At 37.5% G+C, this 27,411-nt stretch overlaps 1 protein-coding gene across 7 annotated transcripts in view; it reads left to right on the forward strand.

The window, feature by feature from the left end:
• MRTFB (myocardin related transcription factor B) overlaps positions 1-27,411 on the forward strand; it is a 200,080-nt gene that overhangs the window by 18,671 nt on the left and 153,998 nt on the right. Inside the window, exon 3 of one of the 7 annotated variants that reach the window (XM_045819320.1) lies at positions 24,759-24,789. The exons of the other annotated variants lie outside the window; for them this stretch is intronic. The gene's annotated coding sequence lies outside the window, so the exon portion shown is untranslated. The remainder of the gene's footprint in view (positions 1-24,758; positions 24,790-27,411) is intronic. 7 annotated transcript variants of the gene reach the window in all.

Consider the following 27,411-nt stretch of genomic DNA (forward strand, 5'->3'; position numbering starts at 1 on the left):
ACTTCTATTTAGATATGTGTAGAATTTATGCTAATGTGTTTGCGTAGCAGTTATAAAGAATCTGATATGTGATTCTAAGTAATATGTATGTATTCTGGTTGTAATTAGACATTCTTAATATACCTCAGATGTAGTTTTTGTAGTTGAAGTAGCTGACAAATTTTGTTTACGCACTCTACTGAATAGTCTTCAATAGACAAAGGAAGGCAAAGGCCAGTCAACCAGTTCTTGCTCCTGTGATAGTAAAGTCTGAATTTAAGTTGTAGTCTGCATCTCAAATGATGGTAAAATAGTATACAGAAATTTGAAAAGGGTTGGGGAGTGTGTGGTTTGCACATCTTACTTTATGAGTATGTTAGCTCTGAAACCCCAGTGTGTTTTCAGAGGGCAGTGGAAGGCTGGGCTGGCACTGCAGGGGCTTTGGGAGCATCATTTGAAACCATTGCTCCATGCTGTCATTAACAAAATGGCAAAATTTTGGGGGGGTAGGGCAAAGGATAAATTATTCATGTAGCCCATTTGTTATCATTTATGCTGTATGGCTACATGGTAAACACGAACATGATGTTAAATCAGAATTGTTTAAAAATTTAGTAATCACACTACTGCTTAGGCTACCCCATAGCTCTATAGTAGTCTTATCTTCTTACAAAAGAGCCCTTGCCTGACTTTGCAAGATTCTGATAAAAAGTACCTGAAAGCCAAAGCATGGAAGGTAAGTTGGAAGATAAATTGTCATATTCACCTAATCCTGTCATGATGTTGTTTCCTTCCATATTAAGTCATACAAGGAATTAGAGAATAATAACCACTCTGAGAATAAGTGAACAGCAAGTACCATGGTTACATGAGTTCATATTTTCAGGCAGGTGTGGCCTCACTTGGGGCCTGGCTTGGGAGACTCACTGCGTAAGGGTTCAAGATTTCCTCTGTACTATGAGTCATGTGAAATAGCTCTGTGACCTTGGGCAAGTTCTGAAGGTTATAGCTGTAAATACACCTTCATAATGTTGTTGTGAGGGTGAGTGGAAATGTTGCATATGAAGTATTTTAGCACAGTGCCTGGCACATTATCAATTACCAGTAGATGTTAGACAATAGAACAATATATTTCTTCAAGAGGAAATGTAACAGTAAGGCAATAATTGACAGTGGAGGTGTCAGGAAGAAATATATATTTGGTTCCCAGCTTGAGTGGAACTCATACTGCGGCAGGTTCCATTTTATCACTTTAATCCAGGTAAATATTGGAGGCGAGATGGAAAAGTTCCATAGTGGGAACTTGATGTTAACTATTAGCTGTTGAATGCATCTACTTTTTGGATACTTTTCTTACCATTTTACCTAAAACAGAACCTTCATTTTTTTTTTTAATCTGAAAACTAAAGACAGAAGATAAAATGACTGAGTACTGTGGTGTTTTTCACTTTTTGTTTCAATGCTTATTGCTTCCCTGTGGGGATGAGATTGTGCTCGCAGAACCTGTGGTCTGGAATGCCATGGGCTACTGAATGTTTAGAGTCTTAGCAGTGGTTTGTAATGTGGGTGTGAATTTGGACATATGTTTAGGACATGTGGCACAGAGGGTCATTCCATTATGTTAGAATTCACTAAAAGCGTAATGTGTAGTAAAATTGTTTCTTTGAGGACACAAAATATGTCAGTTCAGAGGCAACCTGAACATTTCACTAAAGGAATTAGTTTCTAAGGGAATCTGATGCAGTTATTCTTAACAAAAGATATTTATTGATTTTATGTCTGTTGCATGAGTTCATTAATTCTTCTCTGGAAAAAGCCTTAAAGAGAAGTGGTACAACAAAAGGGAAAAAAATAAAGGTTTTTAAATGGATACCCCTGTAAAATAGTCTCTATATCTATAGCAAGATATGTAGACCTTTTGAGTTTTATTTGTGGTGAGTAAATAAGCTTACATTTTTTTTATTAATCGTAATTACTTTCCTTGGTCCAGTTAGCATAGAATTCCCTAAAATTGACAGTAAAAAAAATATAAGACACAGAGTGTTGTCTTTGATACTAATATTTAGGTAATTTACTTAAAGCTTCCAAGTTTATTTTTATTTTTTTAATTTTTTATGCATATCATTTTGGATTTGTCTGTTACCTAAGTTTTTCACTTTTTTTTTTATGCTGGAAAGACTTGGCACTGAGAAGCTGCTCTCTTTTGTCTGTGTATGGAAGTACTTTTTAATATTTTCCCTGAATTCACAGTTTCCTGAATTAGGTTTCAAGACATACCTTGTTCTGGAATTCTAAGCTGTCAATGTACAATTCTTTAGTCATCTTATCACTAGCATTTATTTTAACTTTCACTGTATTAGAAGAATCAGCTTATTTCCATTGTTATTCTTTAGTTGTGTTATTTAAATGCAATGACTAAAACCTTACAGATTATTCCTCAAGTAGATACGAAATGGTTTTGTAATTTTGTACTGAACATTCTGCATGAAATCCAACACTTACAATAATGCCAGACAGAATTCATGTGCGATAAATGTTTATTTGAATTAATGAATTGCTCTAGGGCAGCTTGTGGTTGTAATATTTTCAGTACTGGTAGTTTAGCTAAATATTCAGGCTTCATTTGAAGCCAGTAAACAGACCACTGTGTAATCCAGAGAGACCAGTTTGTTCACTTTTTCATCCAATAGTAATTTACTTTTACAGTTGTGTTTATATAGAGTAAAGGTCAAAGGAAAAGGTGTATATGAGGCAGTTACATCAATTGCTTTGCCTAGTGATTTTCAGATGTTAATGAAAAAGGGGCAATTTAAAATGAATATTATAAAACTTAGGCAATTATTTTTTCAGCTTTATTGAGGCATAATTGACATGTAATAAATGACATGTGTTTCAAGTATACAGTTTAATCAGTTCTGACACATGTATGCACCTATAAAACCACCACCACAATAAAAATAATGAAATTTGTATGCTTCCCCAATGTTTCTTTGTACCCCTTTATAAACTAACCCTTATGCCCCTCTGCCTCCATTGCCAGGCAACAAATGATCTGCTTTCTGTCAGTATAGATTAGTTTGCCTATTCTGGGGTTTTATGTAAGTGGATTTGTATACTGTGTACTCTTCTTCTGTCTGGTTTCTTTCACTCAGAATAATTATTTTGAGATTCATCCATGTTTAGTATATCAATAGTTTATTCCTTTGTATTGCTGAGAAATACAGATATTCCACAATTTGTATATCTCTTCACTGTTGATAGCCATTTGGGTGTTTCCAGTTTCTGGCTATTATAAATAAAACTAATCTGAACTTTTATATACAAGTCTTTGTATGGAATATGCTTTCTTTTTGCTTAGACAAATACCTAGGAGTGGGGTAGCTGGATTGTATGGTAGGTGCATGTGGAACTTTGTAAAAACTACCAAATTATTTTCAAGTTGTTATATTCTTTTACTTTCCCAACCAGCAATGCATGAGAGTTCTAGTTGCTCCACATCTGTCGGCAGTTGATATGGTCAGTCTTTTTAATTTTAGCCATTCTAATAAGTGTAGTGGTATCCTCATTGTGTTTTTAATTTGCATTTTCCTAATGGCTGACTTGAGCTTATTTTCATGTGCTTATTTGCCATTTCTCTGTGAAATGTCAGATCTATTACCCATTTCTTTATTAGATTGTTTGTTTTATTATTGAGTTTTTAGGGTTCTTTATATATTCTGCATATAGAGTCCTTATCAGATATAGGATTTGCAAATATTTTGTCCCAGTCTGACTTGTCTTTTTTTTTCTTTTTTCTTTTTATTGTTGTTCAAGTACTGTTGTCTCCATTTTCCCACCACCACTTCCCCTGCCTCCCCCACCCCACCCACCCTCATTCCCACCCTCAATCCTACCCTCCTTTGGCTTTGTCCATGGACCTTTATACATGTTCCTTGACAACCCTTTCCTTTCTTTCCCCCTATATCCCCCTCCCCACTCACCACTGGTTACTGTCAAATTGTTCTTCATCTCAATGTCTCTGGTTATATTTTGCTTGCTTGCTTGTTTTGTTGGCTAGGTTCCACTTGTAGGTTAGATCATATGGCATTTGTCTTTCACTGCCTGGCTTATTTCACTTAGCATAATGTTCTCCAGTTCCATCCTTGTTGTCACGAAGGGTAGGAGCTCCTTCTTTCTTTCTGCTATGTAGTATTCCACTGTGTAAATGTACCATAGTTTTTTGATCCACTCATTTACTGATGGGCACTCAGGTTGCTTCCAGCACTTGTCTTTTAATTCTCTTAATGGCTTCTTTCAAAAAGCAGAAGTTCTGCCCTGATTGGTGTGGCTCAGTTGGTTCAGCATCATCTTGCAAATGATAGGTTGCCAGTTTGATTCCCAGTCAAGGCATGTGCCTGGGTTGCGGGTTTGGTTCCTGGTCAGGACATACACAAGAGGCAACCAATTGATACTTCTCTCTTATGTCAACGTTTCTCTCCCTCTCTTTATCTCTTCCTTCCCCTCACTCTAAAAATAATTAAATAAAATCTTTTTAAAAAGCAGAAGTTCTTAATTTGATAAAGTTTAGATTATTTAATTTGTTTTTTTATGAGTTATGCTTTTGGTATCATATTTAAGAAAGCTTTACCTAATTCTGAATCACAGAGATTATCTTTTGTTTTCTTACAGAATTATGGTTTTAGGTTTTACATTTTTTTAGGAGATGATCCATTTTGACTTAGTTTTTGTGTGCAGTGCAAGGTGTGGATCAAAGTTCATATTTTTTGTATATGTTATCTAGTTATTCCAGCACCATTTGTTGAAATGAATGTTCTCTCTTCACTGAATAGCCTTTGCAACTTTGTCAGAAATCAATGGTCTGTGTATGCAGTTTATATTGCACTCTATTTTGCTTCAGTAATCTATTTGTCTATCTCTGTGCTAGTACCATGTTGTCTTATTTACTGCAGCTTAATAATAAGTCTTGAAATTTGGTAGTGCTAATTCTCCAACTCTTTTTTTTTAAGTTGTTTTGGCTTTTCCAGGTGCTGTGAATACCCACATGAAGTTTAAAATAAATTTATCATCTTATACAAAATAGCCTGCCAGGATTTTGTTTGGGATTATATTACATCTGTATATCGGTTTGGAGAGAATTGACTTCTTAGCATAACGAGTCTTCCAACTCATGAGCATGTTATTTTTCTCCATTTATGTCTTTAATTTCTCTCAGCAGTGTTTTAAAGTATAAATCTTGCACATCTTTTGTCAGATTTATCTCTAATTAGTTCATATTTTTTGACATTATTATAAATGATATTTTTTGAAATTTCAGTATAAAATCATTCATTACTAAGATAGAAATACAGTTCAGTTTTGTATACAGAATGTATATCCTGCAGCTTTGCTAACCTCACTTATTTTAGTAGCTTTTTTGTGGAGTTCATTGGATTTTTCTACATGAATAATCATGTCATTTTTTTGAATAAAGATAGTTTATTTCTTCCTTTGTAATCTGGATGTCTTTGTGATAAGAGTAGACATCCTCATCTTATTTCTCATCTCAGAAATAATTTTATTTGTTGTTTTTTGTTTATTTATTTATTTATCCATCCATCCATCCATCCTTACCTGAGGATATGTCCATTGATCCCAGAAAAAGAGGGAGGGGAATAGAGATAGTGAGAGAAAAACATCAGTGTGAGAGAAATGTTGATCAGTTGCCTCCTGATGGTGCCTCAACAGGGGACTGAACCCACAACCTTGGTATGTGACCTGACTGGGAATCTAACCTGTGACTTTTTGGTTTACAGGACAGTGCTCCAACCAACTGAGTCACAACAATCAGGGCAGAAATCATTTAGTTTTTCACCATTGTGTGATGTTAACTATAGATTGTGTATGTGTGTATATGTGTATATATTTCCTTGATTGCAGAAATTCTATCCTTAGTTTGCTAAAAGTTTTAATCAGGAATGGATTTTGGGATTTGTTAGATATTCTTCTGAATTTATTAGGATGATCATATGGTTTTTCTTTATTAGTTTGTTAATATGGTAAATTACCTTGATTGTACTTTGAATGGTAAACCAGCCTTGCATTCCACTTGGTCATAATGTATTATCCTTTTTATATACTATTGGATTTGATTTGCTAAATTTTGTTTAAAAAATTTGTGTCTGTGTCCATAAGGGACATAATAACCTTTTGTAATATCTTTGTTTAGCTTTAGTATCAGGTTAATCCTGACCTTATAGGGTAAGTTGGGAGTTATTTCCTCCTGTTCAGTTTTCTGAAAGAATTTGTGTAGAATTGGTAGTTTTTTTTTCCTTCAGTGTTTGTGATAATTCACCAGCAAGACCATCTCAATCCAGAATTTTCTTTGTGGGAAGATTTAAAACTACAAATTAAGTTTTTAATATGACTATTCTAGTTACCTATTGCTTTTGAAATTAGTTTTGGTACTTTGTATCCAAGAATTTAGTCTAGTTCATCTGAATTGTTGAATTTATTGCCGTAAAGTTTTTCACAATGGTCCCTTACTATCCTTTTCATATCTGTACAATTTTGGGGGATACCACCTCTCTCATTTCTGATATGGGTATTTCATGTCTTCTTTTTTTCCCTATTTAGTCCAATGTAGGGTTATCAATTTTGTTTACCTTCTCAAAAAGAAAAACAACACAGCTTTTGGTTTCCTTCATTTCTTTCTTTCTTTGTTTCATTCATTTTCTGCTCTGATCTCCATTTTTCTTTTGTTCTGCTTATTGTATTATGCATAATTTTAATAATATTTTTCTTTTGCTAATTTTTTCTAAATTCTTGCAGTATGGATTTTTTTAAGGTTTTAATTTAAATTATTTTTTCCTTAAGACATATGAGGATACTGAGGCTCAGAAGTGAAAAGAAACAAACAGTTAAAATGCACAGCCTTATACTCTTGTTCTTACAGTGTAATCAATGCTGTGGTAAAGGCAAGGAGCAGTGCAACTTGAATAAGAAGGGGGTTTAGCCTGTAAAGAGCAGAATAAGAGGCCTCCTTGGAAAAGTTAATGTCTGGGGGATCTTATTTTGTTGAAGTCTAGGATAAATCTATGAGACCAAGTTCAAGTATTAGTTCTTAAAGTTTATTTTGCACTGACTGCAGATCTCTCTCTTGATTGCTGCATTCTGAAGAATGTGTTAGAATATTTCAAGAGTAATTTTGCATACAGCTAATGTTCCCTTGGGTTTAATTGCCAAATCTGCTCTTTATTTCTATTAAGACTGTTTGCAGTGGTCATGGTAACTGTAGCTGTAACAGTGGTGCCAGGTGTTGCCGACAGGATTATGTTGAATAGGAGGAAAATCTGGGGGTGGGATGGGGGGATTGTTTTAAAGATTTACATCAGCATTTCACTGCAAAGTTAGTCTCGTTTAGTAATGAGTATTTAACAAAAACTGTTTCTTGCTTAACATGTTATAACTTCTTTAAAAGTATTTTTTATTATTAAGAAGGCTTAATTCTATAATTATTTTACAAATGAAGTGAAACCAGTAATAACATCATCTTGGCATCCATTTAGAATGTTGAGTTTCTTTCCAATCTGAATCAAGGTACTATATTTAGGGATTTTGAAAATACAGAACAGCTGTTTGCTGGGATATACCAGTGTGGTCAATTGTAGGGAAGAAACAAAAGGTAAAAAAATAGAGGAGTTATTTTCAAATGGTCCTGAGGGCCAGGGGTTATGTGCATTATTTTAGTTTCTTAATAATAATGATAAAGAACATGAACCTGATCCTTTATTTTAAAAAATTATGATGGAAAGAGCAAGCTACTCCTTTAACAGTTTGCTTCTCAACATTATAAAATTTTCAAGTTCTTAATTTTGTAGAGTAGAAACAGCAATAGAATTACGCAGCCAGTTTGTGATAGTGCCAGGACCAGAACCCACACTGTTGAGTCAGGAAACCTGCATTCTAACCCTGCCTCTCTCCTCTATACTCCATATAACCATGAACTTAGCCTCATCTCTTTCATCTGTAGAATGGAGATGATAATGGTACTTTTCTTCTAGTTGTGGTTTAAATGAGTAAACGTGTGAGCTATCACTCAGTAAATGTCTAATACTATTTTGGGTAGGGAATCATTTTCCTCTTCTCAAGGACTCAAGGAAATAATTAATGGTCATCTGTGCAGATAAGAAGCCACTTAATTTAGAGTTTTTGTTTCCTAACCCGATTTCACCTCATCCACTCCATCTACTTTTAGAATTATACAAAAGGTTTTTTTCTAATTGAACAAATGCAACTGAATTTCTATGCTGTATAGATGCTTTTAAACCTATTTGCTTTTCAATTTTGTTTGGCCTCAAACTTTGTAATGACGTCTACAGCAAACAGTAGATATGCGCTCACACAAATGTTAATTTCTCTCATGGCCCCAGTATTGAATTTTATATAAATAGCCTCACAGTGTAAGATAGGTACTTTGGACTGTGCATTTCCTGTTGCTTTAGCTTTCAGGTTAAAGGAGGATAGTGAGGTGGAGAATGTTGAGTGACAAAGTCTTGAAGTAGAGAGATCATTTGCATATCAGCTCCCTCTGCTTGGATTGCTCCCTGCCTCCCTCCTCACCTTCCTATCCTTTTGAAATGTTTTATTCTTTAAGATTTAGCTGCATTCCTTATTTTCTCTGAGGATTCCTTTGCTGATCCTTGATTTTGAAAATTTTGAGAAAGACAGGTTTTTAAAATGTAAGGTTTGAGGGACTCAGTAAATTTAAGATGAGATCTTTTCTTTAAGGATTTAATTAACTCAAAGTCTTAGGCACCCCAGTTCTTTTTCACTGGGTAGCTTTCTCAGTCAGGATGTGTGATCACCATCTATGTTTTGTTGGCTTCCATGCTGAAGAAATTATACCGGCGTGTATGTAGTTAGCCTTCCTTTGAGCTGAGGCATACTTAAATTTCTACTTTGTTTTCCTTATAAGAGCTTAGGCCTCTCTAAGTTCAACCAGTGCTTTTTGTTAGTCTGATAGTTAGTGGTGGAGGAAGTGGATGAAAGGAAGGAGACCATCTTATTTCCTTTTTTTTAAAGAAAGATGTGAACAAATGCCCAGAAATTGACATTTGCTATTATAGAAATTAGCAAACTTTCAGAAAGTAAGCAGCCTAATTAAGAATGAAAAAATGAGCCCATTTTTTTTCTTTCCTTCAAGTTAAAATTACTGAGCTGGAAGAGGTCTGAAGACATTGTCTTACAGCACCCCTTTTGCCTAATTTAGGCCATGTTTTAAATTAGCCCAGAGAGGTCTCCTGTACTCTCTCTCTTACAGAATGGTCCATGACATTTTTCATAAAAGGTCAGTGGTCAGAAAGGAGTGATGTTTACTTTAAAAATGTCTTTTCGTCTTTCAGTGTCTGAATTATAGCTATGGCTTGATCAAGTATATTATTCTGTTACAGACATTTTGGATATGTGAAGAAATAAGATGCTGTCCTTTTATTAATGAAAATTATAGCTATGTTTGAAAAAGTAAGTTTTGGTATATTGTTAGTGATAAAGTTAGATAGAATGTTCTTAAAAGAGAGGAAGTTACAGAAAGTTAAATGCTGTCATTCTGTCTCTTCATACTAAGAACAAAAGCATATGACTGTGAAGTATTTCAGTGGGTTGAACCTGAAGTTTTAGCTTGCCTTCCTCAGTGTTATAAGAAGCACTTTGTCTAGTTGCTGTGGAAACAAATTTAAATTATTGAGTTGAAAGTTATCATGTAGTTCTTGATACAGATCTACTGTGACAGATAGATGTTGCAAACTAAAAATCTTAATGCTACTCCTACAACTATTTCAAGAAAAAAATATTGACCTTGTACTTGCTGTATGGTAGGTACTGTGTTAGATATCTACATACACATGAAAAGACTAGGTTCTCAACTCTAGGAGCTCTGATTCTCATGGGCAAATAATAGACACCTGGATTAGAGCAGGACTGTTGGTTCAGTGCAAGTGTGTGTGAGGTGCAATGGGAGGTAATGCAGAAGGAATGCTCAAAATGGCTTTAAGGACGTGTGGATTTTGCCTGATTGGAAGATGGGATGATGTTCCCACAAAGGAAACCACATGGGTAGAGGCTAAGAGGAGAAGTTATTTTAAAGCAGTTCTTTTATATCACTATACATCTCCTTAGCCATAATGTTAGGAAATATTTGGGCAACCTCACATTTTTATTTTTATTTTATTATTTTTAAATATTTTATTTATTTATTTTTTAGAGAGAGGGAAAGGGAAGGGGAAAGAGAGGGAGAGAAACATCAATGTGTGGTTACCCTTCATGTGTCCCCAACTGAAAACCTGGCCTACAACCCAGGTATATGCCCTGACTGGGAATCGAACCAGTGACCCTTTGGTTCACAGGACCACACTCAAGTCACTGAGCTACACCAGCCAGGGCCAATCTCAAATTTTTAAATTCATAACCTGGTTGACTGTAGACCCTGGAATCACCCTGCCACCTGCCCCACTTGAGAGAGTAACTGGGAGGTACTTAATCTCTCCAAACCTCATGAAGATTAAATGAGAGACTGACTGTGAAGAGCATAAGTCAAAGTTTGACCATAAACTCTAAATAAATGTGAACTGTTTTTTTAACAGCATCAGTATTGCCACTGTTCATTCTAGCTTGCTGACAGTTTTGAATGCTTTTGTAACAGCTAGGTTATTATGTAGAACATTTTCTGTCTTGCTGGAATACAAAATTTATTTGCAGTACCCCATTGAATACCTACCTACTATGTGCTCAGCATTGGGCTAGGACTCAGTGTGGAGAAGTATATGTAGCTCCTATCTTTAAGCAACTTCCAATGTAGTTGAGAATGAAAATGGGCAAATATGAAATAAAGTGTACACTGAACTGTACTATATGGCTATCTGTGTAACTGTTCAGCATTTTAATTATAGTGTAGTTGCTTGTGTGGCCCAGTTGCTGTTTTCAAGGGAGCCTAAGCATTGGTTACCAGAGAGAGGACAGAGGATAGAGATAGCAGTTAGGCATAACTAAAGGAGTTGAAGATGTAGAAAAAAATAAACAGAAAAACCTTTTTGCGTGATGGACCTGCCCAGTATAAGAGGGAAGCAATTGCCCCTGTGGTGTGATTCCAGGGCTGCTACCTGGAACCTCCCTCCCATTCACATCTAGATAATTGGAATTCCTTCATTTGGTAGGGCCACTAAGAGAGGTCAACCCCATATCTTTTTCCTTTTAGAATGAACAGGTTTATTATATCCTTTCCTGAGAGTAGATTTTTATCAGATTCAAGGAATGAACACTAGTCATAGAATAGGGGTTGGGCACAGCTGGAGGTGTGTGAACACACTAGAAGACAGAGAAGACAGGCTTTATTTTCCTTTCTAACAACTCTCCAAAAAAAAGTTCAAGAACAAATACCAGATGCTTGCCTTGTGCCAATTTATTCTAAAAACTAGGGATAGATACAAAGATGAAAAGATGAATTCCTCTACTTCAATGACCTTAAAATCTTATAGGCGAATGAAAAGATAAACATAAATGTAGTACATGCTGGGTTGGCAGTGCCAGAAATGAGGATGCAGAAGGGTGGGTAGCAGTACGGTACAAGGTCTACCAGGGACAGGTCGCAGCAAGAGTTGTTGGGAACTCCAGAAAACACACTTTGTTAACTGTCTTTTCTGAGTGTCTGATTTCAAGTAGGAACAGGAAGCACACAGTTCTCGTTCCAGACATCAGCTACCTCCACCTTCTGTTCCTACCATTGCTTCTCCTCTAAGTAGTCTTTTACTTCACAGGGTCCAGCTTATAGCAGTGCTCTGCGGTGCTTCCAGGGTTGGGACTTACAGTGGATGGAGCTGCTGTCCACCTGGCTTTGGCCTCGTAGGCCAAGGCCATATGCTTTTCTGAGCCCTGTATTTGCCACAGCTACTGTTCTCGATGCTGGATGCTGTGCAGGAGTAGTACTGGGGTGGGTTAAAGAACACCCAGGAGACTATTGCTTCCATAGCTATAGTTTCCCATGTCTGTATTGCTCTTTCCTAAATAGTCCAAGTGATTGGAGTTTTCTGACAAACTTGAATCTTGAATATTTGAATAAGATGAAATGTTAGCATTCAGGAAAGAGTACTGTAAGGAGGATGGGTTGAATTTCATCATAAGCTTTATTTCATTTAATGACCCTTGATGGAAAATTTCTAAATGCACAGAAGTGACCTACAGAGTTACGCATGGAGAGAACTTAGAGCTGATGGACAGTGTAATCACCTTGCTGGCCATACACACATTAGTGGTTGAAATCTGTTATGTGAGAGATGGCCATGGGAGCAACCTGTTGGGTCACTTGGTGACTTCGTAGAAGTTTGAGGGGATATTCAAGGCCTGTACTCTGAGGAGGTTACTTCTCTCTCCCCTGGAATTGACATTCTGCATGCATTTTATTTTTATTTTTAAAGAGAATAGTCAATTACCTCTGGCTCAGTTAGAGTTTAAGAAACTACATTTAATAATAAACTTGGTGTGCTTGTGTTTTAATCAAAATAGTTTCATAACAACAATAGCACAAGCACACAGAGAAAAACCTTTCCTTCTTCATCTCCGCCAAACACAGTGGCTTGATATTGGGGACTTTTAAAGCCAAAAGTGTTAATGTCTGTCATTTACTGGAAGAAAACGTAACTTATGATAATCTGAAAATTGCATAATCTACTTTAAACTTTGTACCATATTTCTATTTTATTAATCTCTTTTTCTGTTCTTGGCTTGACTTAAATATCAAAATTATTGGAAGAAACTGCTTCTTAAAGGACTTGAAGCTTAACTGCCTAAAGGCTTAAATATAATTTCTTCATTGCTTCTTAGAAATTCCTATAAAAGTACAATATTATTTTCATACAGGAAGCTGAAAAATCAGGCTGTTCTAAAGGAAACTGTTGTGTAGTTCCTTCCTTTCTGAACTTTTAGCCTAATGCCTTTCCTCACTCCAAGTTCAAGGGCTTAGTTTACGTGTATGAAAATAAACTGAACAGCACCTGCCACTTAGTCATAAAAGAGAATATCTTAAAGCTGCTAAGCAAACAAATGTATTCAGTTTATGCTTTTGAGATGCTCAAAGCATGTGATTAAAAAATAAATTTCAAAATGAGTAGTATGAGGAAATAAAGTTAGAAGAAAGTATAAATGAAGGGGTCATGTTGCCTGCCTGAATTGTGAACATTTAATTGCAATACTGTCATCACTGTGAGCACTGGTACTTTGAAAATTTGTCCTTGAAAACACGGAATTGTCAATATTTTCCCAAAGAAGGATTTGGTATAGTTTATAGTTTTTCTTTCTTTAAAAAATTTTGTTATTATAATTCATGATAAAAATGAGGAGAAAACATAAATAGTACTAAATTCTTCTGTTATAAAATTATTCAGTATTATCTATTGATTTCAAATAGTAAGTTCTTGATAAGTTCAAATAGTATAGGACAGTCCACTGTAAATGTCTTATAATATGTGTTGCTTGGTCAAGTCCATGGTAGCTTGATAAAGTCCTTGATACTGACAGGAAATGAGATGGCCAAGTTGTCTATATTTATTTAGTGTAAATGAACATGCTTGATTTCCATAAAACATTGGAAGCTGTATTCATGTTAATTTATGTTAAGGCTCAAAGTTCACTAGGAAATTACCTAGAAACTCCTATTTTACTAATGAATGTTGTCTGGAAAAATATGTAGAAGCCCTGCTAGAAATATAATAGACTACTATTGTTATCAGCAGAGTTCTGTGAAGTGACATTATGAAGAATACTAAACACAAATTCCAGTTTTCCCTGGGAATCATACACATGGCTCAAGATTTCCATCATAGATGAAACAAACAGCATCTTAAATTCTGTTACTGAGGCAGAATGGGGGCGGGAGAAGGAAACAATAAGGATCAATATGGTTTGCCCTTTAATATCAAAATCATTTTACTGATTCTTAGAGTAGGGTGTGTGTCTTATTTACTCTATTGCCTTGAAACTTACTAAAAATTTTAAAACAGTGCCTGGAGACATACCACAGTATGAGCTGGGCTCACCATGAAAGAACAAGCCAAGCTTATCTTTAGAAAGATCCTGGGGTAGAGTCAGTCCAGCAGCTTTGAAGCCGTGATGGTTGAGAGTTAACTGTCCTGGAACGGATTATGTGCAGAAGCCAAAGTCAGGTGGCTAGGTCCCTAGTGTAGTTTTTATCAGTGGAAGTGTGGCATCAGACGGCCTCAGTGGACAAATAGGAAGCTTAGCATGGGTCCTACAGGACACAGCATAGTGTCAGGGAGGTAGCTCTAAAAGCAGACAGGAAACTGTTCTGGTCTTAGCTCTCTCAGCAACTTGCTTTGTGACTTTAGACGAGTCACTTCATTTCTTTGGGTCTCTGCTTCCTCATTTATAAAGTGAGCAGGCTGAATCACATGATCTCAGAGGTCCTGGCTCCTTCCACCCTTCAAGCCCTATGATTCTAGGAATTTTACCAATCTAACACTGTGCCTTCCATCTTATAGCAATTACACCACCCCTCTACATTGAAATCAATCCATTATATGCTGTTAGTCACCAGGTTGTGCCCATTTCTCTCTGGGAAATGTCTTTAGTCTTTTCTTCTTTCCCTTCTCACTACCTGCACATTTGGCAGGTTCTCATTATACTTGTCTGGATGACTGCCTCACCCTTTTGCCTTCTACCTCTTGGCCCCCAACCCCCATCTTGTTCTTGTTCCTTTACCATCCCATCCCATCCTATCCCATCCCATCCCATGCTCTGAGTCTCATCTCTCTTAAATATTGCTTTCATCATGAGCATTTTCTTCTTCAGCAGTCATCAGCCTACTCTGTGTGGCTTTTAAGATCCTCTGTAATCTTGTCCCATCTTATCCATCTAACTTTATTTTCTGTCACCATCCAACATATCCTATTATGGAGTGATACCAGTTTTATCACTGTTTTCATAAGCATTCCTGTTTTTTCCTACTCATACAATTTGTTCATTTTGTGGCTTTCATCTGAAATATCTTTTTCTTTTCATAAATTTAACAAATTCAAAATTCAAGCAAGGTAGGATAACTGAATAAAGCTCTGTGGATTAGGGGGTGAGAATGGTAGAGAGAGGGGTGGGGTAGTCATAGAATGAAGGGAAGAACATTTGGGATCCCAGAGGGAGGGACAAATAAATGTTAACCTGCGGGGATTTTGAGTCACAGAGAAAGGAAGTTTTAAAGACCTTCACTCACATCAAGTGGGCTTTGCCCTCCGTGAGATAGGAGCCAAGTTCATCTATTCAGAGTGATGGGAGGGGGACATTTCTAAGAATCTGAAGAAAGTAGAAAGTTCCCACTTGCTAAATACTCTTAGTTTCAATATCACTTTCTCAGGCAGATCTTTCTAGATTCTTTCCGTCCTATGACATTCGGTTTGTATGCTGTATATCATCAACATTATGCTCTCCTATCATAAATTGTACACCTTCTTGTAATACATGCTTCATGTCCATGTGCCTCCATGAAATTCATAACCTCTGAGGCACCATGTCTATCTCCTGAGTCACTGTATCCTCAGCACCTAGAATAACCAGGACACACAGAAACCTCCTCACAGATTTGTGTCAAATGAAGGAATGAATGAGAGTGAGTCCTAGGCCCTTCCTCTGTGCCACTGTCATGTGGCCAGTGACCACCTGACACAGTATGTGCAGTGCTTGACTCAAGTACCAAAAGGGCCAAGTCTCCTCTACCAAGAAAGTTAAGTCCTTGGTGTGTTTGTGGCTGTGCTGACTCTTCCTTCTGTGTGGAAATCCAGGAGCAGGAATTATGAAAGAAATTACTGTGAAGTAATTTTTTTAGTTCTTTCTCCAAATCTCACTACTGTGAGTCTGCTAGGATCACATGCCAAATTTCTAGGTTTTCCTAAAAATGGAACTGCCTTTTGACCTGGCAGTTTCACTGCTGAGATTATATCCTAAGAATCCTGAGACACAAATTCAGAATAACCTATGCACCCCAATGTTCACAGCAACACAGTTTACAATAGCCAAGCGTTGGAAACAGTTTAAATGACCATCAGTAAATGAATGGATCAAAAAACGGTGGTACATTTACACAGTGGAATACTACACAGCAGAAAGAAAGAAAGAATAAACTACAGGGGAAAGAAAGAAGAAACTCCTACCCTTCATTACAGCATGGATGGAACTGGAGAGCCTTATGCTAAGTGAAATAAGCCAGGAAGTGAAAGACAAATACCATATGATCTCACCTATAAGTGGAACCTAATCAGCAAAACAAACAAGTGAGCAAAATAGAATCAGAGACATGAAATAAAGAACAAACTGACAGTGACCAGTGGGGAGAGGGGAAGAGGATAACAGGGAGGAAGGAGGGGAAGGGTCAAGTCAAGGAAAATGTGTGGAGGACCCATGGACAGGGGCAATGCAGGGCAGGATTGAGTGTAAGGGCAGTGGGTGGGGCAGGGAAGAGTAATGGGGGAAAAAGGGGAACAAAAGTAACTGAACAACAATACAAAAATTTAAAAAATATTTCTAAGGGTTCAAGGCAAAAGCTCCACAGAATGAATCATGATGTATGTATGCATGGTATTTGGAAGTTTCATACTATTGTTAGTAAGGATAGTGGGCCCTGGAATGGGCTTTAACTAAAGATGAATGAAGGATTTACTGAGCAGCATTGAGAATCCAGTTGAAATGAATTAACATAAGTTTGTGATGGACTCATCAGTGTTCTGAGTTTGTTCAGCTTTGTTTGGCTTTAGCGATCTGAATGGGGAAACTCAGAGTTGGGTAGGTATTGTTGGAGTGGTTTTATATCCCTTCTGTCGCCTGCTGCACAGTTCTAGACTGGAAAAATAGACAAGCGAGGGCAGAAGAGGGCTGGTTAAGTCACCAGAGGGAGGTGCCTCAGGGAGGTACCACGCCCATTCATTCTCCCACTCTATTTTCTCAATCCTCTGACACTTCTTTCCTTTTCACACTCATTTGATGGCCTTGCTCCCATTCACTGAGAACATAGAAGCAACCAGAAGAGAATGTCCTCAAACTTCTGCCAAACCCACCCACCCATATAGACCTGTGTGCTACACTGAGCTTTCCCTCCCCTTACTGCAGGTGAGCATTCAGGGCTCCTGTCCTCACTTACCCACACAAGAGCACCATTCTATTGATTGTTGGCCACCTTCCGCCCCGTGGGTTTTCCCTGTTCAGGGTCAGGTGTGGAGTAGGGCTGGGTTGGGAGTTAATTGGCATTGAGGGTCTGTAAGCTGGCACAAAGAAGCAGTGGAGTTTAAGTGACCATGAAGTAGAAGAGTAGAGAGACCATATCAAGGAACAAGGGACAGTAAAAAGGTGACAGGATTGGTGGCATGGAGACCTCAGAAGGTGAATGGATTGTTGGATCCAGAACTTGAAAGATGTGAGCTGTAAATCTAGGGGTACTGGTCAAAGACTTGCTGCAGGAAATTGCGGTGATGGAGGCATGTTCTTGGTTTGGTGAATGATCATCGAGGTGATTGGGTGATGGCTTGTTGGCTAAAAGCCACAAGTGGTGACAGAGTTTGATGACAGTGACATTAAAAATAGGTGATGGAGTCTGATGATATGAGGTTCAAAGGTGAGGGACTTTAAGGGAGGAGAGAGAGTGGTTTGGAAACAGCGGTGATGAGCATGATGATACCCACCCCACTTTCAAGCTCAGGAGCGTGAGAGCTGTGGGAGGAAAAAGAACACTACCGCTTGAAAGGGCCATGGAGGAAGCAAAGTAAGAACCAGGTTTTCCTCCCGCTGTTTTTTCCTCCACCATCAACTGTTCTGACTCAGCAGCCAGAGCGATCATTTTAAAGTAGAAGTCCAGTTTTCTTATTTCCACCTTACTCAGAGTATTTTTCATAGCTTGATCTCTCACCTCCTTCAGGGTTAGGGTTGTTGAGGTGTCTCCTCCTCAGGGCATTTCTGGTCACCCTCTTTGAAATGTTGTTCCTCTTGCCACATGCTAACACCTCCCTTCCCCGCCTTTCCATTTCTCAGTATATAGTACACATTTTACTTATTTGCTTCTTTGTATTACATCAGGACAGAGATTTCTGTCTGGGTTATTAAATCATTTTTAAATAATGTTTTTCCCACCCCCTGCACCTAGAAGAGAACTTGTCGAAAGGCAGATATTTAATATTAGTTGAATGTGGGCTGACTGGCTGGATGGATAGATTAGGGGAGGGATGAACCAACAGGTGCAAAAGGCATAAAGGAGGAGGAAACGATGTATTCACAGGAAGGCAATTCAGAATTCAGGTTTTAAGACGGGTCTAGGATGTGATTGTTATTGTGGAAACTTGAAGAGAATGGAAAGGTTCCTGTTGTTGAGGAAGTTGAATTACCGAGACACTGGTAAGTAGAGGGAATTCCAACTCCTCTAGTGTGATGGCAGGAGTTTACACAGAGAGAGAAGCTGCAAATCAGGCCCGTCCCTAATTGAGGACTTTAGGAGGGTCTGGGTGTCCAATAGGGGAGGAAATGGTTTAAAAAAAAAAAAGAAGAAGAAGCATATCTACAAAAAAACTAAGTAACTGTTGTGAAGTGTTGCCTACCTTACATCAAGTTTCATTCCCACTCCCCACCCCTCCACCCCACCCAGTTCTCCCTGGTGCATTTAGTTCATTGTGAGTTCTTGTAGTTTAAGTAGGTCTCTTGATTTTTTTTTTTTTTTTCAGAATAAAAGGTATTAGATGAATAGAACTAAAATGTACTGACACTGGTTTTTAAAAGTCTGTTATTCTGGTGTGGGATATAACAAGTATCCAACAATTAAAATAGCTGCTGTGGAGAGCTAGTTCCTGCTGATCTTTGGGGGTAGAGTACTAGCATTTGCTTTTCAAGCTGTCATAGGTTCAAAATAGAGAGTATGATTTATATTCGTGGTTGGAAACTTGAATGTTGCCAAAATCTTTCCAATTGACATCTGAATATCTCAATTATGTATCTGGTCAATTTATTATTTTAAAACGCACTGCCAGACCATAGTGCTTTACAATGTTGGCCATATATTGCTGATGACCTAATTTATTATTCACACTCATTGTAAGTGTTCTAAGTGTTTCAATATACAACTACTCATTTTATACATTTGAAGTGCATTTGAGGAGTACTTTATTACATAGAAGGGTTGTTTTCCTCTAGCCCAAATAAGCACAAAATAAATGTTTAAGTGTTTTAAAGCCCAGTTCCCAGATTTTTTTTTACTTTTTGATGCAGAGTGCCTTCCAGAATATCAAGAAGTCTAGCCCAGTTTCCAGTAGGATTTCTTCCACGTAATAGCTCCTCTCCGGGCCACACTGGAAGCTGTACTCCACCATGTTTTTGGTGGCTCTGAGCTTCACTGACTTCTACTTCCCACCCGCAGCCTTTTTTTAACCATTATTTCTTCCTAATCTCGGCTTTTCTTCTGATTTCTGCTTTGCTTTAGTTCAGTTTCTTTCCTTCTTTCTAGTCCTTTCAGAGCAATAATTTATAATTATCCTCTAAGTCTCAGTTTCAATATCATTTTCTCAGGCAGATCTTTCTAGATTCTTTCCTTCCTATGACATTCGGTCTGTATGCTGTATATCATCAACATTATGCTCTCCTATCATAAATTGTACACCTTCTTGTAATACATGCTTCATGTCCATGTGCTTCCATGAAATTCATAACCTCTGAGGCACCATGTCTATCTCCTGAGTCACTGTATCCTCAGCACCTAGAATAACCAGGACACACAGAAACCTCCTCACAGATTTGTATCAAATGAAGGAATGAATGAGAGTGAGTCCTAGGCCCTTCCTCTGTGCCACTGTCATGTGGCCAGTGACCACCTGACACAGTATGTGCAGTGCTTGACTCAAGTACCAAAAGGGCCAAGTCTCCTCTACCAAGAAAGTTAAGTCCTTGGTGTGTTTGTGGCTGTGCTGACTCTTCCTTCTGTGTGGAAATCCAGGAGCAGGAATTATGAAAGAAATTACTGTGAAGTAATTTTTTTAGTTCTTTCTCCAAATCTCACTACTGTGAGTCTGCTAGGATCACATGCCAAATTTCTAGGTTTTCAAGACAAATTCCATAAAATGCATCATATGGTATGGGTGGTGTGTGTGCATATATCTACACACACACACACACACACATACACACACACATATGGAAGTTTCATACTGTTGTTAGTAAGAGCAGTGATTTAGAAAAAATAGTCTGAACACATAATCATTCAGAAACTCACTTTGTCCAATTTAATGTAGTTTGACAAGGTTTATTCAGTGCCTTGTACATGTCTTCAGTTCTACATCTTATACCTTTGGGCCCTGCTGCATTTTGGAATATAGGCTTTTTTGAAATTTAATAAGTTGATATGCTTACCCAGTGGTGTCTGGGGTGGTACCCTATAATCAAACATTAATATTTCTGTGTTGAAATATTCTCATTAAGTAGGGTAAATAGCCTCAAGTCAGTTCAGGTTCTGGTATGGTGCCTTAGATTCTAGTTGAGGTTTAGGTTTAGGAATTTGGAGTCTTTGGAGTTACTAGGCAGAGAACCATGATGGGTACATGTCTTGTTATAATGCTGACTATGTCTAAGCATCTCTCAAATGCCTCCCCTCCATCCTCGAGCTATCATTAGGTCAAGCCCCAGTTTTGTCACCTGGATTACAGGAGTCTCCTCCTGCTCAGTTTCTTAGCAATCCATCCTCCAGAGTGAATGTCCTAAAACAAGTTTTGGTTATACCACTCTTCTGTGTAAATTCTCTCAGTGGCTTTTATTGCCCTAAAGATAAAGGCCACATTTCTTAACCCATCTTACAAGCTCATTATGACCTGGGTCATTTGCTTGTCAGTTCTTCTGTAGCTACTCCCCAGTTTTCCACTGTATAAACATGTCTTTCATTCCATAGTCCTAGTTGCCTTCCTTCTGTCTGGAATAGCCCCTTTATCCTGCTTCCATCCTTACACCCCTTTCTAACTCATTTGTTGTTCAGGTTCTGAGTTAGATGTCATTTCTAAAGAAGCTTTTCCACCCCAGTTCTAGACTAGATGCCCCACCTTTGTATTTGGTCGACACCTTACACTCCTGCTGTATTATGTTATAATTACTTCACTAATTCTCTAGAATAGGTTTCTCAACCTAGGCACTATGGACATTTCTTATATGCTCATCTAATGACCTGGTGTTTAATACTCTCCTCTGACACTTGACCTGTTTGCCTCTTGTTCTTGACCTCTTTTGCCCTGCTTTGGCAGTCAACTCTAGACATGTTTCTAAGCAACCTACACTAGGTGTCTCTCCCTTGGTGTTACTGACTTTTGGGGCCAGAAGATCTTTCTTGTGGGGACTGTCATTGTAAGCCTCATTGCTGGATGTTTAGCAGCATTGCTGGACTCTACCACTGGATGCCAGTAGCACACCCCCCTTACCCCCACTGTCACAACCAAAAATGTTTGCAGACATTGTCAAATGTCTTCTGTGGACATAATCACCCCTAGTTGAATCCACTGGTCTAGAAGGAAAGTTCTTTGAGACAGAGGCTATGGTTGTGTGGGTCTTCATATTCCTAGCTTGGCATATGTAGGTCCCCTTAAATGTATTTAATTAAGTTGTTGAATAAGGTGGGGTGAGGGTCCTGGACAAGGAAGGGCACAGATGGATGGACAGATGAAGAGAGGGGTAAATTAGCTCTCTCTTGAGGTGGGGGTTGAGAGACTATATAGCAAATGATTTTTGAGGGTTGAACTACCATACACAGTGAGCTCAGATTCTGTTCTGTCTCTTTAAATGGCTGTTTCTTTAGCCTCTGGGGCTATCCTTCAAAGACTGCTTTGGTGCCATAGAGCTGCAGGCACAGAATCCCCTGATTGCTCAGACTGCCTTGGAATCAACTAGGAAGCATTTGTTAAGCACTGTGTAAGTAATAGGTGCTCCAGCCCAGTCACAAAGAGGGATGTGGGTTTTGTCTCTGTTCAGAGGCCCTCTGCCCCTCCCTTCCTGGCATACTTCTATTTCTCCTTCCCAATCTATAGATTATATTAGGCTTTCTGTTGTATTATTCCATAGCAGCTATTATTGTCCTTCGTAGCATTCTTTACAATTTTAGTTATATAGTTTCTTTCTATCTTTATTTAATGTTTCTCTTCATTGAGACTAAACTCTGTGGAAGAAGTGAAATGCATGTTTTGTTCACTTATGTTTCTCTTGCTGCTGGTACAGTAATTGGCACCTTGTAGGCATTTAATGCATAATTTGTATAAAAATGAGAATGCACCTGTGGTTGCCTCTCACATGGTCCCTCCTGGGGACCTGGCCTGCAGTCCAGGCGTGTGCCCTGACTGGGAATCGAGCCAGTGACCCTTTGGTTTTCAGCTCGTGCTCAGTTCACTGTGCTACACCTGCCAGGGCGGAGAATGTATGTGGTATGCCCTCCAAGAGCCCATGCTTGAGTAAAGGAGATAGTGCATACTTCACCGCCACGTTCTCCACCAAAGGAGCAAGGAAGTATAGTGTTGAATTTTGGAGTAAAATGTGAGAATAAATTGGGCTATAAGTATCTGGGTTGACTTTATGAAAGAAAAAATTTGAGAATATATAAGACTAGAAAGAAAAAAAATAAAAACTATCCATTGCCAAAGGCTCAATATCAGGAGACAACCATTTTGGTAAATTTCAGCCTCTGCTTCTTTTTCTCCTTCTTTAAAATACAAGTTGCTCATACTTTGAAATATTTTGGGAATACAGCATAGTTAAATTTTAACATTGTTTTTCTTTGTTTTACGTTAAAAACTTAAAATGATATAAGATAAAGCATTGCACACATAGTCAGTGCTCCCTGTGTACTCCTCTCAGGTGCTGTTTCCCCTTTTTCCTTCTGCAGAAGAACCATCATCTGAAGTGTACCATTCTATCATGTGGTTTCCTTCTTACATTATATGCATATGTTTTTATAAGCAATGTACTTAGTTTGTGGATCCCAAACTTTGTACAGTATGGTATCATATTGTGGGTATATTTCTGCAAGTTGTTTTGTTTAACATTCTGTATGAAATATATCCATGTAGATATGTATGGCAGTAATTCCTTCATTTTTGTTTTATGGTATTTTAGGATTATATTACAGTTTGTTCATCCTGTCAGTGGAAGTTTTGGGTATTTCCATGTTTTGCTTTTAAACGGTATTGCTATGAATATGTGGTACATTATGTTCTTCTGCATATTTAATAGCATCTCTAGAGTTTGTACCTACAGATAGAATTGCTTATACAAAGGGTATGCACATCCTTGACTTCTAGATGTTGTCAGATCATTCTCCAGAGTAGTTGTACAAATTTCAATGCCTGACATCTCTGTCTGGGAGTTTCTATTGCTCCATATCCTTGCCAAGCCTTGGTATTGTCAGACTTTCAAATTTTTTGCTAATTTTGAAATGGTGTATTTTCTTGATTTATGGTGTGTTTGAGCATCATTTCTTGTATTTCTCTGGCTCTTTCAGTTTCCTCTTTTGTGAGGTTTTGTTGCTCTTTTGTATATTTTTCTATTAGGTTGCTTCCCCTCTTATGTATCTTTAGTTTTTAGATATTCTGATTATCTTTTGTTGATATTTTAAACTTCAAATATATTCTCCCAATGGCTTATCTTACCACTTTGTTTATTGCATGCTTTGTTGTGTTCAAGTTTGACATTTTAATCAAGTCATACTTTTTAGTCTGCTTGTTTGTGGTTAGAGCTTTTTGCATCACGTTTATAAGTCTTACTCTGAGTACTTTGGGGTTATAAAGAGATTCTACCATATTTTTTTTTCCTAAAAGTTTGTTCTGCTCTTCAGCATAAGTCTAATCCATATGGATTTTTTTTCTGTTTGTGGGTATGAGATAGGGAATAATTTTCCATGTGAATAAACTAGTTGCACAAGCCAGCATGTCTGATGCATAGTGCCTCATTTTCCCCACTAATTCATAAAGCCACTTAGTCTTGCATTCAATCAGATTGCTCAGTATGCACCATTCTGCTCCATTGGTCTGTACTATATTCTTGTGTCTAGATTTATATATTATGTAAAGCCCTGTGGTAAGAACTTTGGTTCTGGTGATAGTTCTGGCAATAGAATAGTGGGTGGTTGCATTAGGAAAATAGGTGGGCGTTATATTGTGAAGATTTTTGAGCAAAACTTTGAGGACACGGTTTAGATCTGCTTGTAGCGCCCAGTGGGTCACTGAATGCTGGTGGAGATAGCAGTAGGGGCTGGACTCTCAATTTTCAGCAGCAACCAGTGGTTTTTTCAAAGAGGACTAGGAGTCTCAAAATGTTATTTGCACATGTCCCACAAAATTGTACATATGCTTTATGCTTTTTTTTTCCCCTGGAGACTTTTCCATTAACTTTTCCTTAAAATGTTACCCTCTTAAAACCTTACCAGGTGCTTCAGACTTGTATAACCTGAGAAAGCCTTTAAAAACTGGCTATTATGGACCTTCATTGTTTTGGTATTACAGCCTTCATTTGAAAGCTGGTTCTTAGCATTGTCATTTTTTTAGTTAATGTAGCACTTTTTTTTTAACTTTAGGTTTACTTTTTTTTCTTCTCTACTTTGTGCTGAATTGAGTCATAAAATGAATGCTATTTTTAAATACTATTATTCTTTTGAAGAAAAGGTTCAATTTAAAATGTTTGTCTAAACTTCAGGGGTTTTCTGTCAACTGTGCTTGCTTCTACTAAGAATGAGTAACATGACCTTTTTTTGATTTTAGAGAACAAGAGCGATGTCACGATGCTCCAAATGTATGTTGTCTTCCTTATTTTGGTGGCATTTGAACTCTTATTAAGTAGAGCTGAGTTATTAAGAATCAAATAACAGAGAAAATTGGCAATATACAGGTCATAAAGCCCTTATGAAACAAACCTCTGGTGCTTCTGTGATGTTTCAAAAAGAACTGTTAAAAGAGATACAGAATGGGGGCATAGGGGCTAAAAAAACTATTTTTTCAAAATGGAAATGGTTTTATTCTCTTTGCAGACTATAAAAGTACAAAAAGTTTATACAATATCAAAGGGTGTAGAACAGCCCTACCCAGCAGAACTTTGTACAGTGTTGGAAATGTTCTATTCTTCATGGCCAGTACGGCAGCCATTAACCAGATGTGGCTATTGAGCACTTGAAACATGACTCGTTCAATTGCAAAAGGGAATTTTTAATTTTATTTAATTTAAATTAATTTTGATTTACACAGACACACGTGGCTAGTGGCTATTGTATGAGACACTCAGAGTGATAGTCATTTTTGAATGTACACTTCTTGTCTGTCCCTATATATCTGTTGGTCTCTCCCTGCCTCCTGCCCATTTCTTCTGTCTCTTACCTGTTTTCCTCTCACCCTCTCTCTATTTCTTTGGTTTTCAGCCTGCTTTACACATACTTTCCCTGTCTGCTCTTGTCTACCAGCCTCCTTGGTGCTTTCCTTACCTGTCTCATTCTTTCTCTTGCTTTCTCTGTGTATGTATTATATACACACAAACCATATTTTTAGGACTATAAGATGCACCTGACTATAAGACGCACCTAGGTTTTAGAGGAGGAAAATAGGAAAAAAATCTTTGAAGCAAAAAATGCAGTAAAATATTTAATAACCTGTGACCCCGCTCCACTGCTGTCCCCACTCCTCCCTCCCCCTCCCCCCAGCGAGCCAGGTAAGCTACATTTGGACTATAAGACGTACCCCTTTCCTCCCAAATGGGGGTGCATCTTGTAGTCTGAAAAATAATATGGTAATCTATTCTATTTAGTAGGCAGTTTTTTCTGCTTAATTATATGTCATGAACATTTTTCTTTTTCAGTACTTATAGATCTTTATGGAATTTTTTTTAAATTATAGCATTATTTTAGTGGCATGAATGTACAAATATTTATTTAACCTGATGGGCAGTAGGGTTTTTTTTTTTTCCAGTTTTTTCCTTCATAAATACAGGGGTGGATAAAAGTTAGGTTTACATTTATGAGTTCATGAAACACTGAGTTTCTTCTTGTATAATTATTAATTATTGTATAATTTTCCATACAAACAACCGCTGCATATTTTTAACTACTGCCATTTTTCCTATTATGCTTTATCCTGTGTGTTCTTTGAGTACTTTGCTGTTGTGCATGGGGTTGGGTTGTTCAAAACTGAAATCTGCCTTTTGCTTGGTACTTTATACCTGTTGGAATTCCCTTAGCATTTCAAATAAAGACCCTCTAGAGTCACTTGCCTACAGCCTCGAGGACCATATTAAGGTTGCAGATCTTTAACAGTGCACTATACTAAGGAGAAAGAAACTAGAATGCTATATTGACAGGACTCTCTGTCCATTGCTGTCTATCTCAGGTCAGCCATTTGCAACTGCCTCCACCTTTCTTCAGGCCATCTTGGTGAGGGCGTATATAAAGGCAGCAGCTGATACACCTTCTTCCAATCCCTCCATCTTTGCTTCATGGTCTGAATTCCACTGAGGAAGAGTATTTGGAGCCCCAGGTGTCTCTTGGATTTGGAAGGAAATCTCAGTCTCTACCCATGGTTAATTGAAATACTGGTCTGGCAGAGAGAATGGTCATGTCAGCCAAATGAAGAAGCTTGGAGCGGAAGCCTCAGAAAAGTTGAGGGTAGCAATAGGGGTGCGTGAGGGTCAGCAGAATCCCTCTCTTGGCTAACACCTCAGTTCTGTGCAGTTGGCTTTTTTTTTTTGTCATTATCTCCCAGAATTTTCTAAAACTATTCTGTTGTCACACATAAAAGCCCTAAAGTCTTTCTAAAATAACTTATTTAATGAAAATCCATGTAATAGTTGCTTTTTTTATTTTGGCAAATGGGCTTTCATGCACTAAATCTGTTTTGAATGTTTTATAATATGCTGAGGTCATTTCCAAGTGACGTTCCAAGTGATGATTAAAGATTTCTAATGTTTATCTGAAAAATATTTTCTTTCAGGACAATGATGTATTTATATGAAATAATTAACATAATGCCACTTGAAAAACAAAGGGATTGCGGAACACAGAAATCTGAGCCTCCTTTCCCTTCACTAGTTTGGTCACTTCCAGTACAGAAATTGTAATTACTTTCAAGGACTACATTCAAAATCCTGAATGTTTCTGGCTACTTTAAGAAAAAAACTAAAGAGATAACATGTTATAAGGAATAAAAAGTATATGGAGAACATTTATTTTACTGATTATACTAAAAAAATCTTTGGGAAATTCTTGTACCCTGCTGATATTAATTTGCATACTTAGCTTTAAGAGGTGACTGTAGGAATCTCTTTCTTTAGAAATCATACTTGTTTTTTTTTCTTTTAGAAAACTTAAGCTAATACATACAGCCATGTTATATTGCCAAATATCTAGAAATCCAAAGCTGTTAAATCTTAAAT

This window comes from Phyllostomus hastatus, unplaced genomic scaffold (genome assembly GCF_019186645.2).
Source record: "Phyllostomus hastatus isolate PE091 unplaced genomic scaffold, TTU_PhHast_1.1 phas_scaffold_385, whole genome shotgun sequence".
Taxonomy (NCBI): Eukaryota; Metazoa; Chordata; class Mammalia; order Chiroptera; family Phyllostomidae; genus Phyllostomus; species Phyllostomus hastatus.